The sequence below is a fragment of the Pseudophryne corroboree genome, chromosome 11 (genome assembly GCF_028390025.1).
Source record: "Pseudophryne corroboree isolate aPseCor3 chromosome 11, aPseCor3.hap2, whole genome shotgun sequence".
Classification (NCBI taxonomy): domain Eukaryota; kingdom Metazoa; phylum Chordata; class Amphibia; order Anura; family Myobatrachidae; genus Pseudophryne; species Pseudophryne corroboree.
Window position 1 is genome coordinate 61,783,131 of NC_086454.1, and position 17,689 is coordinate 61,800,819.

At 50.6% G+C, this 17,689-nt stretch overlaps 1 protein-coding gene and 1 long non-coding RNA gene across 2 annotated transcripts in view; one reads left to right on the plus strand and one right to left on the minus strand.

Annotated features, from left to right (window-relative positions):
- The window catches only part of KCNQ1 (potassium voltage-gated channel subfamily Q member 1), a 278,960-nt gene extending 277,531 nt beyond the window's left edge, over nt 1-1,429 (minus strand). The window contains exon 1 of the mRNA XM_063944343.1: nt 1,088-1,429. The gene's annotated coding sequence lies outside the window, so the exon portion shown is untranslated. The remainder of the gene's footprint in view (nt 1-1,087) is intronic.
- LOC134968833 (uncharacterized) overlaps nt 1-17,689 on the plus strand; it is a 115,698-nt gene that overhangs the window by 85,321 nt on the left and 12,688 nt on the right. The window lies entirely within an intron of this gene.

The window sequence follows — 17,689 nt, forward strand, 5'->3', positions numbered from 1 at the left end:
CAGATATAAGCAGTCCAGCGACACCAGATGCCCAGATATAAGCAGTCCAGCGACACCAGATGCCCAGATATAAGCAGTCCAGCGACACCAGATGCCCAGATATAAGTAGTCCAGGGACACCAGAAGCCCAGATATAAGCAGTCCAGCGACACCAGATGCCCAGATATAAGCAGTACGATGACACCAGATGCCCAGATATAAGCAGTCCAGCGACACCAGATGCCCAGATATAAGCAGTCCAGCGACACCAGGAGCCCAGATATAAGCAGTATGATGACATTAGAAGCCCAGATATAAGCAGTCCAGGGACACCAGAAGCCCAGATATAAGCAGTCCAGCGACACCAGAAGCCCAGATATAAGCAGTCCAGCGACACCAGGAGCCCAGATATAAGCAGTATGATGACATTAGAAGCCCAGATATAAGCAGTATGATGACATTAGAAGCCCAGATATAAGCAGTACGATGACATTAGAAGCCCAGATATAAGCAGTACGATGACACCAGAAGCCCAGGTATAAGCCAACACAAAACACAGGAAAAGTACAGAACCTGATAAAGGCATATGGGTAAAGAACGATTTAAAGACATGTTGCAGGACAGGCAGCTTCTAGTCCATGGCCACATGTACAGACAAGTGTTACTGTACATCAGAAGTGGTGCTGGAGAATAAGGATATAGGAATATTATGTAAACACATTTTATCACTGTTACATCTGTTATCTAACGCTCACTGCTTCCACTGTGGCACACCGAGGATCCTCCAGGATACACTGTGCCTACTTATTTACTATACTAATACAATGCATTACATACAGTATATACACTTAACACATGGCTACTCTATACCCTGGTACACTCTCATGAAAAGAAACCATTCATCATCTCCAAGTTCATTCTGCTAGTCATTGCTGTACTCACATACACACACACACACTTATCTGTGTTCTCTGCTTTTACTAAAATCCCTGATTTTCCATGTTAGTCTCCAAAGAACTGCTACAGCCAACTATGATGAAACTTATTACACAACATGAAAAAGTGATAAGAAAGCTGTCTGTAGGCTCAGAACGGGTGAGAATCATACCTATCGCCCCAGCATTATTCCACTCTGCTCTCTTGAAGGTCCCAGTGAAGCCAGAAGAGGAAAGAGATCTAGGAAGTGCTCAGGTTTCCTCTTGGATCTCAGGACTGCAGCATGTAAACTTTCATATAGAAGTAGCTGAGGCTCCACTTCCTAGTTGCTGCATTTCCACCTCATCTTTACTCAGAAAAAAAAAAAAAAGTTATCTTCCTCAAAATGGAATTTCAGGCTAAACTGCTCAATGCTGACAAGATGTGTGTGTGAGCAGTGATACAGGAAACATGTCCATTAGCACAAAAGGAGCTCATGCTGCTGGCAGCCATTAAAGTTATTGTAACCTGAGACTTCTTGTTTAAAAAAAAAAAAAAACCTCCCTGACTCCTTCACTTCTCTGCTTTGTTAACCCTTGTCTCCCTGACCTGCATCTGATGAACTGGGCATGCCATGCAAGGACGTGTCAGTCTTGCACACTCATCTCATGCAATATGTCACATTAATACTCATCTTTAGAGCTTTTTGACATTGAAGTTAAGTACATACCTATTATTTGCAAATGACAGTCTTGCACTTTTATAGTACTATATTAAAATAGGGCAATATCAATATTTATGATCTAGGGATGCTGCTCATTTCACTTGGCAGTGGTGAGAACACTGGGATGGGACATACAGATTTGTCCTTTACAAATAGGGAGTATACTGTATTTACTAAAGTGCAGGTTTATAGAAGTGAAGATGTTTCCCATAGCAACCAATCGGATTCTACTTACACCCCTTTCACACCGCACAAATAAACTGGTATTGACCCGGTATATTGTAGGGTCGCTGTGCAGTGTGAAAGGGCCAATCCCGAATTCCCTGGGTCGCCTGCCCCGGTAATTCAACCCGGCCCCCTTGGCAACCTGACCCGGCCAGTTCTCAGGGTCCAATGACAGGTCCAATGCCGGGTCGCACTCGGGAAGGACCCATTTCCAATTCCCGGGTGCGACCCAGCATTAACGATCTGAAAGCGCTGTTACTTATCTGACACCTTCTAGAATTAATAGCTAGAATTTGATTGGTTGCTATGGGCAACATCATCACTTCTATAAACCCACACTTTAGTAAATATACCCCCAATCCTCAGTAAGTCATATGGCAGGAGATGCCTGGCACGACTAAGCTGTACTGATTGGTGTAGCATAGCGACATTTTCTTTACACTTTGCATCTTATTACATCACAGACGCAGCGAAATACCACTGACAGGTTACTAGCGATGCTGGGCTCTGACTTAACTGCACAGGAATGAATTTTAAACACATACAAAGTCATATATGGAACCTGGCGTGAGAAAAAGCCACGCGCACTTCATCATAGCATTGTGTACACAGATTCAGACTCATTAGCACACAGATGTACTAATATCGCACATCGTATTGATCAGTGCAGCCTAGCAAAGTAATTTGTTGCTTTATTTGAGAGAATAAGACGCTTGGTGCAGCCAAGGATCTGTAAGGATCTGGTGCGCCAAGAAGGTCTTTTTGGCGCGGCTGCAGGACTGGTTCTAGATCTTATGGCGCACAGAGAGAAAGTTTCCTTCAGTGCGCCCCCCCCAGGGCAAACATAGTGCGTGCCGAAGGCACGTGCCAAAAATAAAGGCGTGGCTTCATAGGGAAGGGGTGTGGTCACAGTTATGCCCCCTGTAGTTATGGCCTTAGTAGTTATGCCCCCTGTAGCTGTGCCCCCAGTAGTTGTGCACCCTGTAGCTATGGCCCCCAGTAGTTGTGCCCCACTAGCTGTAGCCCCAGTAGTTGTGCCGCTGTAGCTTTGCCCCCTGTAGTTGTGCCCAGAGTAGTTGTGCCCCCTATAGCTTTGCCCCCTGGTAGCGCCGCTAACAAACACTAAAAAAAACAACAATACTCACCAGCCCCGCTCCAGCTTCCCGCCCGCTGCTGTTCCGCCCACTCCTCTCTATGGGAGAGACGTCATGACGTCTCTCCCATAGCAGCGCCGCACAGACACTAGAGGTCAATTATGACCTCTAGTGTCTGACGATGGAACCGGCTACAGCGGGCACCCACATAGCCCACGGTGCCTGCTGTAGCCGGGGTGCGGGTGGGTGGCGGGCGCCTGCGGGATGACTGCGGCCGCAGGCCACAGTGCCCCAGGTGCCCGCCCTGCTTGCCCGTGCCTGGAACTGCTCCTGAGCGGCTGGTATATTTGTTCAGCACACAAAATGACTGCTCCATTGGTATTAAAAGTAGGAGAGAGAATTGACTGCATAGGAAAGGAATGAGTTAAACATCTTGTGAGGGGTGGACTTAGCTGTGAGGAAAGTACAGCCTTTGGAAAAAGGGGAGGGTTAATATATATAGGGAAGGCTAGGCCATTTTGCTCTCTCTTGTTGGTGAATTGCCTTCCCGCCCTGTTGGTAGAGGTTCTGGCACGGAGTGCCTTGGCGTTGAATTGTTGGCTGGTTTTATCGTTGGCTATTTATTGGCGGAAAAGAACGGCAGTTTGTAGTTGTATGGTAAGCTGTAGTGATTTACAGTTTGGTGTGGTTTAGGTGCACTCACCTCCATCGACTTTTTGGCCGCTCGACCACCTGTCCGGGAGGCAGTGGCAGGGCACCCATCAGGGTGGGTAGTCACTGTGGGGGTTGAGTTGTCACCTATTACCGATTTTGATAGTTTGTAGTTAAATTAGGATGGTTTCGAATTTTAGCATTTTAAGGTTAGCGTTAGTTTAATAGAGCCGTTCTTTTTTCTGCCACCATATGCCGGCTGAATCGGCATCTTAACAAAGTTTTCATTTAAAGGTTTGCTATGGTTAGGGTCAAATAAATAGCTAGCAATTTTTCTGCCAAATTCAAGTCTCCGTGTCTTAATTTCTTGGTATTAGAGGTAACGAATGCTTTACTTTGAAGGAAGGGGTCCACCAAATATCACTAGGATGTTTAATGGATACACTACTGACTTTTATAAAATGCAGCCTTACCTGTCAAATTGTGCCGAGCCCCCAGTGGGAGAGTCCTGGAGGGGCAATTATGTTGGAGGTGGGGAGGCATAGTGCTGCATTTATGTCACCTAAGCACCCGGGGCCACAACAGCGCAATTCTATGCAAATCTTGGCATCTAAACCCCGTGCATACAGCAGACTGGTTCATTCTCTCTGTAATCTGGGAGAGCCCTCCCAAATTCCAGAGTGTTGGTAAGGTTGGGTGAATCTCATATGAAGTTTATGTGGACTCCTAAAAGCAGGCCTGGCCAACCTATGGCTATCCATCTCTTGTGAAACTACAAGCCCCAGCATGCACTGCCACAGTTTTGCTGTTAGGAAAGCTAAAACTGTAGCAGGCCATGCTTGGATGTGTATTTTCACAACAGCTGGAGAGCCGTAGGTTAACCAGGCCTGCCCTCATCAACGAAATGTAAAGGTAGCCATTTTGCAAATTAAATGAAAATGATTCAAAGTGGAGTCATGGGAATGCAGCCTCAATGGTGTCACTTACTCCCAGCAAATTGATAGGCTGAATATTTGTTCAGCATGCAAAATGAATGCCTTCACTGTATGTAGATGACTTGTCCACTTTAAAGTATAGGTGTAGTTACAATGGGTGCAGGGTAATTTGGGTAATTAAACCCCACCCACCCCAGTAAACATTGATAGAACAAGGGTGTGATGATGTCTCTTATTTTTGAACGCTATATTCATTTTGTGGCATATCTTATTCTCTAAAGATTTATAGAGGACACTGCAGGTTAATCTTCTTAACATCATTGTGGGACCTGAGCAAAGCAATGCACTGGGGCCCCTACTCATCCAGTGACGCAAATAAATGAAATGAATAATAACTGCACCTCCTGCAGTTCCGCTCCACATGCTTCCATAAAGTGAATGGCTGTTAGCACTCTGACTGGTAGATACTGTAATTCCAGCCATTCACCAATCAGCATGGTGACAGCCATTCACTGTCTGGCTGCAGGCTGGGTGGCAGGTAGAGAATGTTGCACTCCGAGTGGTGGATAGCTCCAGCCATCTACCAATCAGCATGATGACAGCTTCTTGGCCCCTTTGTGTAATTCACTATCAGAGCAACTGAGCAGCATTCCCTACCTGCCACCCAGGAACCTCTGGAGGCAATGCCCCCTGCCCAGGCTGGCCTTTAAGGCCCCTAGAATTGTGGGGCCCTGGGCAGCTGCCCAGTGAGACAATACGTTAAGGTGGCCCTTGGACACTGACGTGCGTCTTACCTTGACACATGCATGCAGACTTTTGGGCTGCTCCCTAGGGGTGGGAGCAGCAAAGTCAGCTCACCAGGGTGCGAGGCTCTGCAAAAGAGGGAGGTTCGTGGGCGTAGAGATGCAATCGCATAATCACCGCGGACGGCTCCGGGGGTAAGTGGAGGGTGCCAGAAAGTTGCAGGAGGCTTTCCCACTTTTCTTAGTGGCTGAGAGGGTCACTTGATTTTCGGAAGCCTCTTGGCCATTCTGGAAGAGTATGTCTTGACAGGAGACTGCAAAATAAAATTATAAGCCGTTTACTGTAAATCCTGAATGCGACACCTCAGTTGTTGCAATTGTATTGTGTAATGTTCTACATTTATAAAAATGAAAGTCACATTATTAAACTACATTTCTTTCACCTGTAAAGTACTTCACCTTGAAATGAGCACATATTATTCTGCTGTAATAGGATGCAGAATATACAGTACAATGAATGTACTATGATATACCGGCGCTTGGGATCCCGGCGCCCAGCATACCGGCGCCAGGATTCCGACCGCCGGAATACCGGCAGCGGGGCGAGCGCAAAAGAGCCCCTTGCGGGCACGCTACGCTATTTATTCTCCCTCCAGGGGTGTCGTGGACACCCCAAGCGGGAGAATAGTTGTTGGTATCCCGGCGGTCGGTATCCCTGTGCCGCTATGGAGAGCGTCGGGATCCCGACAGCCGGTACATTATATGGTTATGATAATTTGACTATTTTTTTATATCCAGTTTTCTCCACCAAGTTATACACATTAAGCACTGGTAATAGTTTATTAACTGGCTTGCCTGACAATGTCTGATGTGCAAAATTTGGTAGTAAAGTAAAGTAAATAGGCTTAAGGGTATTAAACCTTGTGTGCGCCAACATTAGGATTATCACAGTTAATTATCACCGAGAAGTGCTTGAGTGCTTCCAGGGGTCATCACGCATTGCAGTAACTATCGGCTGCATCAGCTGCTGATCCTGTACATGTTGAAAGTGATTGCAGGACTTGCTTCTGAACAATTAGAATTAGAATAACGGAGAACCCTAGCCTGGGACATCATTGGGCCATGTGATCAGTTGTAGAACAAGTAAACAGATCTGCATGTCATGCTGTAAACATTGGCTAATTAGAAGGAGTAATTTATTTAGTTAAATGAATGAGTCTTTATGAGCAGGATGACTTTAGTGTTGCTATAGGAGAACATTTATGAATCCCAAGTTCTGTGCACTGTGCCCCACACTTGTAACTTTTCCCCTTGTGTGGTATAAGTTGTCTTCCATCCAGCCTCTTTGTGCGACGATGGCCTTAGTGTGACACCTGCCAGTATTCACTATCCTGTAATTAAGCATGCTCCAGTGCACTTAGCATGCATTCATAACCGCCTATGTCACCCCACCGCTCAGCCCTGTCTTATGTTTTAAGGACACAGTCAAGCATGCTAGCAGCATATGACATTACAGGTTTTGTGTCCATGGACGAGGCTTCTCACAGTCTTCAGTTACACAATTAGCAGGAGAGCACCAGTTGTGCCTCACAATGCACTGAGCTGTCAGCGACATAACACAGATACAAGAAATGCACATGTATCTCTGTCGCCATGTAAGCCCTCTGTTCCGCAGCTGTGTAATGAGGCATAGGATGTACATAAACGCATATGTGCCTGTGCAGGCTTTCTCAGCACTGCACTCATGCCTGCCTGTGTCTTGTATGATAGAGGAAGATCAGTTCTAACACAGGCTAAAGGGGGACACTAGGCGATTTCAGCCTAAAAAATAAACGATAACGACATAAATGTCGTTATCATTTATTGTTAAGCTTATATCGTCCAGTGTGTATGGCAATATTGGTGACCAATGAACGATGTGCGCTCCTGCACGTCGTTCAGCGATCACTAAGTACAGGCACAACGAACAATGCAGTTTTGCACAGGGTCTAGCGATGCATTTCAGTCGCACTGGTTGCCGCAGAGTGATTGACATGAAGTGGGAAGTTCTGGGTGGCAACTGACCGTTTTCAGCGGTGGTCTTCAGTATGCCGGTTGTCGGGATCCCGGCGCACAGTATACCGGCGCCGGGATCCCGACAGCCGGCATACCGACACTTATTCTCCCTCGTGGGGGTCCACGACCCCCCTGGAGGGAGAATAAAATAGCGTGGCGTGCGTAGCGCGCCACCATGCCCGCAGTGTGGCGATCGCAGCGAGCCCGCAAGTGGCTCATTTGCGCTCGCCACACTGTCGGTAAGCCGCCGGTTGGCCTCCCGGCGCCGGGAGCCCGATCGCCGGCATACCATACTACACCCGTTTTCAGGGAGTGTTCAAAAAAACACAGGCGTGCCAGGGAAAACGCAGGCGTGGCTGGCCGAACGCTGGGCGTGTTTGTGACGTCAAAACCGGAACTGAATAGTCTGAAGTGATCGCAAGCGCTGAGTAGGTTTTGAGCTACTCTGAAACTACACCAAAAAATTTTGCAGGCGCTCTGCGATACAACCTGTTCGCACTTCTGCTAAGCTAAAATACACTCCCAGTGGGAGGCGGCATAGCGTTTGCACGGCTGCTAAAAACTGCTAGCGAGCGATCAACTCGGAATGACTCCCAGTATGTCTGCCCTATATCGCTGAACGCTGTATCACTCAACGATATAGTCGTTCATTGCCGGCATTCCTGCATTGGCTAGTGTGTACCCTTAAGGAGAGTAAACGACTAAGGGGTCTATTCATGAAGCAGTGAAAAGAGTGAAGAAGTGAGCCTGTGGAGAAGTTGCCCATGACAACCAATCAGCTGCTCTGTACTATTGTATAATATGTCAATTATAAATGTTACTTCAGTGGTGATTGGTTACCATGTTCAACTTCTCCACTGGCTCACTTCTCAACACTTTTCACTGCTTCATGCAGTGGCGGAACTAGCGAGCGGTGGGCCCAGGTGCAACAAAATGCTGGAGAGGATCTGGTGAGGGGGACCTGCTCAGGGCCAGAGAAATGGATACCTAGCAACAGTGCCGTAACTAGACATTTTAGCACTGTGTGCAAGAAACGGAATCGGAGCCCCACCCCTGCATGCAAAACAGGGGCAGTGCGCGCCGTAGGCGCGTGCAAAAATACATAGTGGCGTGGCTTCGTGGAGAAGGGGTGTGGCCACAAAATAATACCAATTCATAAAACGGTGCACAGTAGTCTCCATTATTCAAATTACGCCGCACTGTAGCACCAGAACACCAGATTCCTCTTTTTACACATTACGTCAGACAGCGTCCCCTTTTTACACATTACGGCAGACAACGTCCCCCTTTTTACACATTATGGCAGACAGCGTGCACTTTTTACACATAACGGCAGACAGCGTCCCCTTTTTACATATAACGGCAGACAGCGTGCCCTTGTTACACATAGCGGCAGACAGCGTAACTTTTTACACATAACGGCAGATAGCGTGCCCTTGTTAAACATAGCGGCAGACAGCGTACACTTTTTACACATAACGGCAGACAGCGTGCCCTTTTTACACATTATGGCAGACAGCGTGCCCTTGTTACACATTACGGCAGACAGCGTCCCCCTTTTTACACATTGCGGCAGGCAGATTCCCCATTTTTACACATTGCGGCAGGCAGATTCCCCCTTTTTACACATTGCGGCAGGCAGATTCCCCCTTTTTACACATTGCGGCAAGCAGATTCCCCATTTTTACACATTGCGGCAGGCAGATTCCCCCTTTTTACACATTGCGGCAGGCAGATTCCCCATTTTTACACATTGCGGCAGACAGTCCAAAGAAAGAAAGAAAGAAAGAAAGAAAGAAAGAAAGAAAGAAAGAAAGAAAGAAAGAAAGAAAGAAAGAAAGAAAGAAAGAAAGAAAAACTATACTTACACTCTCCGCTGGCTCAGGCTCCTCGGTGCAGCTTCTGGTCACTCACGATTCCCGGGCAGGAGAGAAGGAGGAGGAGGGAGGTGGAGGAGGGAGCCGCAGCAGTGCTGTGTTATTGGTGGAGGCGCTGCTGCTGCTGCTGTCCCTCTGCTTCACTATAGGCTGTTCTCAGAAGACAGCCAATAGTGAAGCAGAGGGGCAGCAGCAGCAGCGCCTCAACCAGTAACAAAGCGCTGCTGCGGCTCCCTCCTCCACCTCCCTCCTCCTCCTTCCCCCATACCGCTGCTCCTCTCCTCTCCTCTCTGGGCGGCTGTGCGCTGCGGGCAGCGGTTGCTCGCAGCGCACAGCGGCATGTAATGAGTCAGTTTGACTCATTACATGCTTTGGGCCCCTGGACAGAGGCGGGCCCCAGTGCAACGCACTGGTTGCACTGGCGGTAGTTCCGCCTCTGGCTTCATGAATAGACCCCTATTCACTTGAGTACAGTACACACACCGAAGGCATATATCCCGAGAAATAAATATCACTTGCTGACAGCTAGAGGCAGATGCAAATGCACTAATAATGATCGTGGTCATCAGTACTAGCAAAGGGCTTACAATCATCTGAATGAGAATTTGCCACTGACAGGTGCTGTGTTTTGTGCTTGAGCTGGTCCTCCTATATGGGAGAGGTTTTTGAGAGTTGGGATAGGTGCAGGAGGTCACACCAGGGCCGTAACTAGGGGTGTGCGAGCATTGCCATTGCACAGAATGCAGGTATCTGGGAGCATCAACACCGATGACCTACGGCCTATCTTCTGGACAGCAAGGTGCCTGGTACGGCACCCTACAGCCAGTATTACTGCTGCAGTGCCGCCGCCTTGTCCTTTGGACAATCCAGGCAGGCACCCTGCACTGCAGTCTGTGCAGCTGCTAGGAGGGTCCTCAGTCATCCCAATGCTGGCAGCCCCGTCCCCTCTGTACAACATCATGATATCAAGTACTAAGGGGACGAGGTTGGGACAGGCACTCCGGAACCCTGTTACATCGCTGTGACACTCACTACGTATATGTACAGTCAGTGAGCATGTTGACTTTACACTATTGGCTCCGGGATCCTGACTTGGGTTTAAAGCTCTTTACAGCATTTTAAACATGCACATTTATTGGCAAGCTGCTCAATCAGGTTGTGATGTCACTAAGGTGCTAAAAGGGGAGGTGGTATGCAAGGTCGACAGTAACTAGGTCGACAGGGTCTCTAGGTCGACATGTGTAATATATTCTCGTTATTTCTTGATATTGTGGCTAACAAATATTTAGAATAAAGATTAGCCAATGATGATACTAATATTTATCAGTTAAAGAAACACTATCATATAATCTCCTATATATTTGCCTTAGTCTGTGACTCTGTGCCCGTAACGCTGGGCGGAGTCACAGAGCTGGGCGGAGTCAACTGCATCTGCTGCAGGGAGCTACCCCATACCCAGCGCCAGCAGCAGTCAGGTGCAAGACCCTACCTTACAGTATAGGAGGTGAGGATGGCCACTAGCTGCCGGCTGCTGTGCCTGTCCTCCCCCCCCCCCCCCCCCAATCACCTGTGACAGCGGGCTGTGTGCTGTGCGGGTCCCGAAAAGGGGCGGAGCTACGGCGTCACGAAGGGGAGGAGCTACACGAATAGAGGGGAGGACCTACACGGGACCAGACAGCTGAACAGTGGTGGAATCAGCATTGCAGTGACGGCCAGCCAGACTTGGTAAGTGGAGGGTGAGAGAGAAATGTGTGTGCGTGTGTGTATATAGTGGGTGTGTGTGTGTGTGTGTGTGTGTGTGTGTGTGTGTGTGTGTGTGTGTGTGTGTGTGTGTGTGTATATAGTGGTGTGTGTGTGTGTATATATGGTGGGGTGTGTGTGTTTGTATATATGTGTGAATTGTGTGTGTGTGTGAGGTATGTCTGTGTGTGCGCACTTTATGGACGCCACTGCTGGGGGGGCCATTACATGCAAGGACGCTACTAATATAGGGGGGGGCATTACGTATAAGGACGCTACTACTATAGGGGGGGCATTACGTATAAGGACGCTACTACTATAGGGGGGGCATTACGTATAAGGACGCTACTACTATGGGGGGCATTACGTATAAGGACGCTACTACTATAGGGGGGCATTACGTATAAGGAGGCTACTAATACTGGGGGGGCATTACATATAAGGACGCTACTACTGGGAGGGCATTACATGTAAGGATGCTACTACTACTGGGGGGGCATTATGTATAAGGACGGTACTACTACTGGGGGCACATTATGTATAAGGATGCTACTACTACAGGGGTGGCATTACGTATAAGGACGCTACTATTACTGTTGGGAGGCATTACATATAACTGCTACTACTACTGGGGGGCATTACGTATAAGGACGCTACTACTACGGGTGGGGCATTACGTATAAGGATGCTACTATTACTGTTGTGGGGCATTACCTATAACTGCTACTACTACTGGGGGGGCATTATGTATAAGGACACTACTACTATTGGGGGGGCATTATGTATAAGGACGCTACTACTACTGGGGGGGCATTATGTATAAGGATGCTACTACTACTGGGGGGGCATTATGTATAAGGACGCTACTATTACTGTTGGGGAGCATTACATATAACTGCTACTACTACTGGGGGGGCATTATGTATAAGGACACTACTACTATTGGGGGGCATTACGTATATGGACGCTACTACTACGGGTGGGGCATTACGTATAAGGACGCTACTACTACGGGTGGGGCATTACGTATAAGATGAATAAGATTGTGCTACATTGTGGCGTAATTTTAAATGGGGCTACTATTGTGTGGCCATGCCCCTTAGTTGTGAGACCACACCACTTTTCCCGATGCACAACAAAGGAATATGGGAGGCCGCAAAATTCATAGTTTGCAGGGGGGCGCCGAACACCCTAGCACCGGCCCTGGCCACCAGTAGCAAAAGTACACCACGGCCACTGACACTATCTGCAGGGAGGGGAACAGCGCTGATATGGAGGGTACTTGCAGGCAGCGAGTCGCCGCCCGCAGCTCCTCTCCCACCTACACACCATACCTGCCGCCTGACACCCACACCCCAGGGAGAGGGCGCTAGCTCAGGCACCGCTAGATCAGCATCTGCAGCATACACACAAGGGCAGCCATGCTCGGCGGCAAGCGGTGCGGAGCATGTGCAGCGGGACAGCGCCAGGACGGGACACGCACTAATCAACATTGCTGCTGGGCCGGAGCTCCCTCCGTCTGCAGCCTAAGGACGCGCGCCGCACCTCTCCAGGGAAAAACCATGCCTGCCCGCCCACAGGGCTCCGGACGCTTACCTATGCTCCGCGATCACAGCAGCTGACGCTGCCATGCAGGATGGAGGAATGACGCCCGTCAGACGGGGCGGACAGTGTACGGCGGAACGGGGCCAGGAAGGAATGCTGACCACGACCCATTGCTGCTGGGTCTGAGCTCCCTCCCTCTGCAGTCACCATCTCACAGCAGCAGCCTGGAGGTTAGTGGCCACCACGACCCGCACATCCTTACCTCACACATACCTCACACATACCTCACATACCTCACACATGAGAGCAAAGGTACACACACTGTGACATCACACCTGTAGCCCACCCCTATATCTGCTAAGTACTCCCCGTCACTATGCCCTGTCACCCTCATCCTGCTCTCTAACTGCCTGTCTGTGTACTGGCCTTCACCCCTCTTACACCATCACCAACCCTCACTAACTACCACAGAGACTATGTGCACTGATATCTGCCCCTCCACCACCTGCAGCGCCCCTGGACCCCTCCCCATCCCCCGCAAACCCCCGCACCTGCCCCTCCACCACCCGTGGCACCCCCACCCACTGCGCCTTCGGACCCCCTACCCCACCCGCAGTGTCTTCCAAACCCCTCCCCCATCTGCAGCAGCCCCTCCCCCATCCGCTGCACCCCCGGACCCATCCCCTGCACCCCCACCCCTCCAGCAACCGCAACACTTTCGGTCCCACTACCCCACCCGCAGCACTCACCCCACCACCAACCACTCCACCTGCGGACCCCCTACACCACCTGCTCCTCCACCACCTACAGCCCCTCCCGATCCACCGCACCCTCACCCCCCTCCCTCCCTCCCACACCAGCAGCGCCTCCAGGCCCCCTACCTCACCCACAACACCTGCACCCTTCTCCACCAGCAGCGCCTCCGGAACCCCTCCCCCATCCGCAACAGCCCCTCCCCCACCTCCCCCACCCACAGCACCCCCACCCCTCCTGCATCCCCTGACCCCATCCGCTGAACCCCCGCACTCACCCCTCCCCCATCCGCTGCACCCACTGACCCATCCCCTACACCCCCACCTCTCCAGCAACCGCAACACCTTCGGACCCACTACCCCACCATCAGCACCCACCCCTCCACCACCCACTGCACCTCCGGACCTCCTACACCACCCGCTCCTCCACCACCTGCAGCCCCTCCCCATCCACCGCACCCCCACCCGCAGCGCCTCCAGGCCCCCTACCTCACCCGCAACACCTGCACCCTTCCACCCTGCAGCGCCTCCGGAACCCCTCCCTCATCCGCAACAGCCCCTCACCCGCCTCTCCCCCACCCACAGCACCTCACCTCTCCCACACTCCCGGACCACCTCCACCATCCGCTGCACCCCCCCCCTATCCCACCCGCGCACACACCCCTCCACCACGTGCAGCACCTCCAGACCCCTCCCCCATCCACCGCAAATCCACACACCTGTCCCTCCACCACCCATGGCACCCCCACCCACAGCGCCTACGGACCCCACACCTCAACACACACGGACCCTCCCTCCTCCGGGCCCCTAACCCCATTCACTTCACCTCCCCCTCTCCCACCCGCAACGCCTCCACACCTCCTACCCACCCGCCACACCCTTTCCCACCCGCAGTACCTCTGGAACCCCTCCCCCATCCAGCCCAGCATCTGCCCCTCCCCCACCCCCACACACAACGCCCCCCCTGCCCCCTCCCCCGGTACCCACCCGCGGCGCCTACAGACCCCCTATGCCACCCGCCCCTCCACCACCTACATCACCTCCGGACCCCCTCCCCCATCCGCCACACCCCTCATCTGGCTCTCCCCCGCCCGCTGCACCTTTGGATCCCCTACCCCACCCACGCAGCAGGCCTTTCCCAATCCGCATCGCCTACACCATTCGCAACAGCACCGCACCCGCCACTCCCCCACCCACGTTACCCCCGCATCCACCCCTCCCCCACCCACCGCGCCCCCGGGACACCTCCCCCATCCACTGCACACCCGCACCCACACCTTCCCCATCTGCAGCGCCTTCGGAACCCCTCCTCCATCCGCAACAGCCCTGCAGCTGCCATCCCCCACCTGCGACACCCCTGCTCCTACCCCACCCACAGCGCCTTCATACCCCCTCCCCCATCCGCGGTCCCCACTCCCCAAACCCCTTCCTGTTGCAAGGGACTACGCCCCCTTCACCATCGGAAGGCCTTTCATTGTGCAATATTCAAACACTAACAAAACTAGGAATGCAGGGAATACTCCATATATTGAACCCAAGAAAGGCGTGCAGGAATTAAAGGGGCGTAGCCCCTTCCGACGGTGTGAAGAGCGCCCGTAGGGCGCGATGAAGCACCTAGTAGTATATATATTCGCACACTCAAACAGGTAAAGATAGTTCTTTTATTTCACAGCAACTGACGATTCCAGCAAATCTCCGCCTTGGAAATGAGAAGTGGCAAACTGAACTCAATATTAAGGTTATCACATACACAATAAATGCATACAGTTACTGCTCACAACTAAAACATAAATAGTGTTATACCCAGCAATTACTCTTGTAAGCAGAGGCGGAACTACCGGCAGGGCAAGCAGTGCGTTGCACTGGGGCCCGCCTCTGTCCAGGGGCCCAAGCATGTAATGAGTCAAACTGACTCATTACATGCCGCTGTGCGCTGCGGGCAACCGCTGCCCGCAGCCGCCCACAGAGGAGAAGAGCAGCGGCACGGACGGGGGAAGGAGGAGGAGGGAGGTGAAGGAGGGAGCCGCAGCAGCGCTTTGTTACTGGTGGAGGCGCTGCTGCTGCTGCCCCTCTGCTTCACTATAGGCTGTCTTCCAAGAACAGCCTATAGTGAAGCAGAGGGGCAGCAGCAGCAGCGCCTCCACCAATAACACAGCGCTGCTGCGGCTCCCTCCTTCACCTCGTCTACTGCCCGGGAATCGTCAAGCTGCACGAGGAGCCTGAGCCAGCGGAGAGAGTAAGTATGATTCTACTTTCTTTCTGTCTCTTTCTTTCTTTCTTTCTTTCTTTCTTTCTTTCTTTCTTTCTTTCTTTCTTTCTCTTTCTTTCTTTCTTTCTTTCTCATTCTTTCTTTATTTGTTGGGACTGCCTGCCGCTATGTTAAAAAATGGGGGACTGCCTACCGCAATGTGTAAAAAGGGGGGACTGCCTGCCGCTATGTGTAAAAATGGAGGACTGCCTGCCGCAATGTGTAAAAAGGGGGGACTGCCTGCTGCAATGTGTAAAAATGGGGAATCTGCCTGCCGCTATGTGTAAAAAGGGAGAATCTGTCTGCCTTAATGTGTAAAAATGGGGAATCTGCCTGCCACTATGTGTAAAAAGGGAGAATCTGTCTGCCGTAATGTGTAAAAATGGGGAATCTGCCTGCCGCTATGTGTAAAAAGGGAGAATCTGTCTGCCCTAATGTGTAAAAATGGGGAATCAGCCTGCCGCAATGTATAAAAACGGGGGACTGCCTGCCGCAACGTGTAAAAAGGGGGAATCTGCCTGCCGTAATGTGTAACAAGGGCACGCTGTCTGCCGTAATGTGTAACAAGGGCACGCTGTCTACCGTAATGTGTAACAAGGGCAAGCTGTCTGCCGTAATGTGTAACAAGGGCACGCTGTCTGCCGCTATGTGTAAAAAGTGTACGTTGTCTGCCGTTATGTGTAAAAAGTGTACGCTGTCTGCCGTAATGTGTAAAAAGGGGGACGCTGTCTGTCGTTATGTGTAAAAAGTGTACTCTGTCTGCCGCTATGTTTAACAAGGGCACGCTGTCTGCCGTTATGTGTAAAAAGGGTACGCTGTCTGCCGTAATGTGTAAAAAGTGCACGCTGTCTGCCGCTATGTGTAACAAGGGCACGCTGTCTGCCGTTATGTGTAAAAAGGGTACGCTGTCTGCCGTAATGTGTAAAAAGTGCACGCTGTCTGCCGCTATGTGTAACAAGGGCACGCTGTCTGCCGTTATGTGTAAAAAGGGGTCGCTGTCTGCCGTAATGTGTAAAAAGGGGACGCTGTCTGCCGTAATGTGTAAAAAGAGGAATCTGTTCGCTGTAAGGTGTAAAAGGGTCTCTACCTGGTGTAGTGGTGCTACTGTGCGGCGTAATTTGAAGAATGGAGACTACTGTGCACCGTTTTATGAATTGGTATTATTTTGTGGCCACACCCCTTCCCGCGAAGCCACGCCACTATGTATTTTTGCGCGCGCCTACGGCGCGCACTGCCCCTGTTTTGCATGCGGGGTGGGGCTCCGATGCCGTTTCTTGCACACAGTGCTAAAATGTCTAGTTACGGCACTGTTGCTAGGTATCCATTTCTCTGGCCCTGGGCAGGTCCCCCTCACCAGATCCTCTCAAGGGGTGAGGGGGTGGACTTGGATGGGATAGGGGGGGGGGGGGGGGGAAGCATTTTGTCGCACCTGGGCCCACCGCTTGCTAGTTCCGCCACTGCTTGTAAGCTATTACTATATACGTTCTAGAAGCTTTATTAATCCTTATTACCTCCCACTAATGTCTACACTGCGCAGTGACTGGTGGCCATAACGTTGGTGCACATGAAGTCTTTGAAGAATTAATCGTAAGAACATTCAATAGAAGCTCGTGGTCTCCTGTATGTGTACTCCTAATAAAATACTCTTTCTGATCCCTGATGTTAACTGCAATATAATCGGATTCAGTGAGTCTCAATGTTGCTCAAATCGGTATAAATACAGATGGGTGTTAATCGTTGGCTAGCTGTACTATATCCTTAAGTTATTTGCATATGACGGCCTCTAGTTATCCGCATTAAGTTCTGTGACACTGTACTGTGCTAAGATTCCTTGAGTGTGCCTGAGAGTGAAATATCAATTGCCTCTTCTCTTCTTTAATTACTATAGCTTACTGAGGGAGTTTCTGTGTCTAAATCAATCTTTCAAATTGACAAAGTGAGCTGCCGGTATTACTCTTATTCGCTGTGTCTATGCCGTGTCTGAGGCAAGTGTGTTTCCAGATCCAACTAAAACAGTAGCTTTCTCTATTTAACTTTTGTTGCTGTAACCCTCCCTTGCACTCTAATAATGCACTAACGGGGTTACTATTTCAATCTTACAGTGTGCCTCCACCCAAGCAGTCTTTATGCCACCCCTGGCTTGCTTGGGAAAGCCTTTACCAGTACGGATATATATACTGTATAAAAAGGGTGGATTGATAGAATT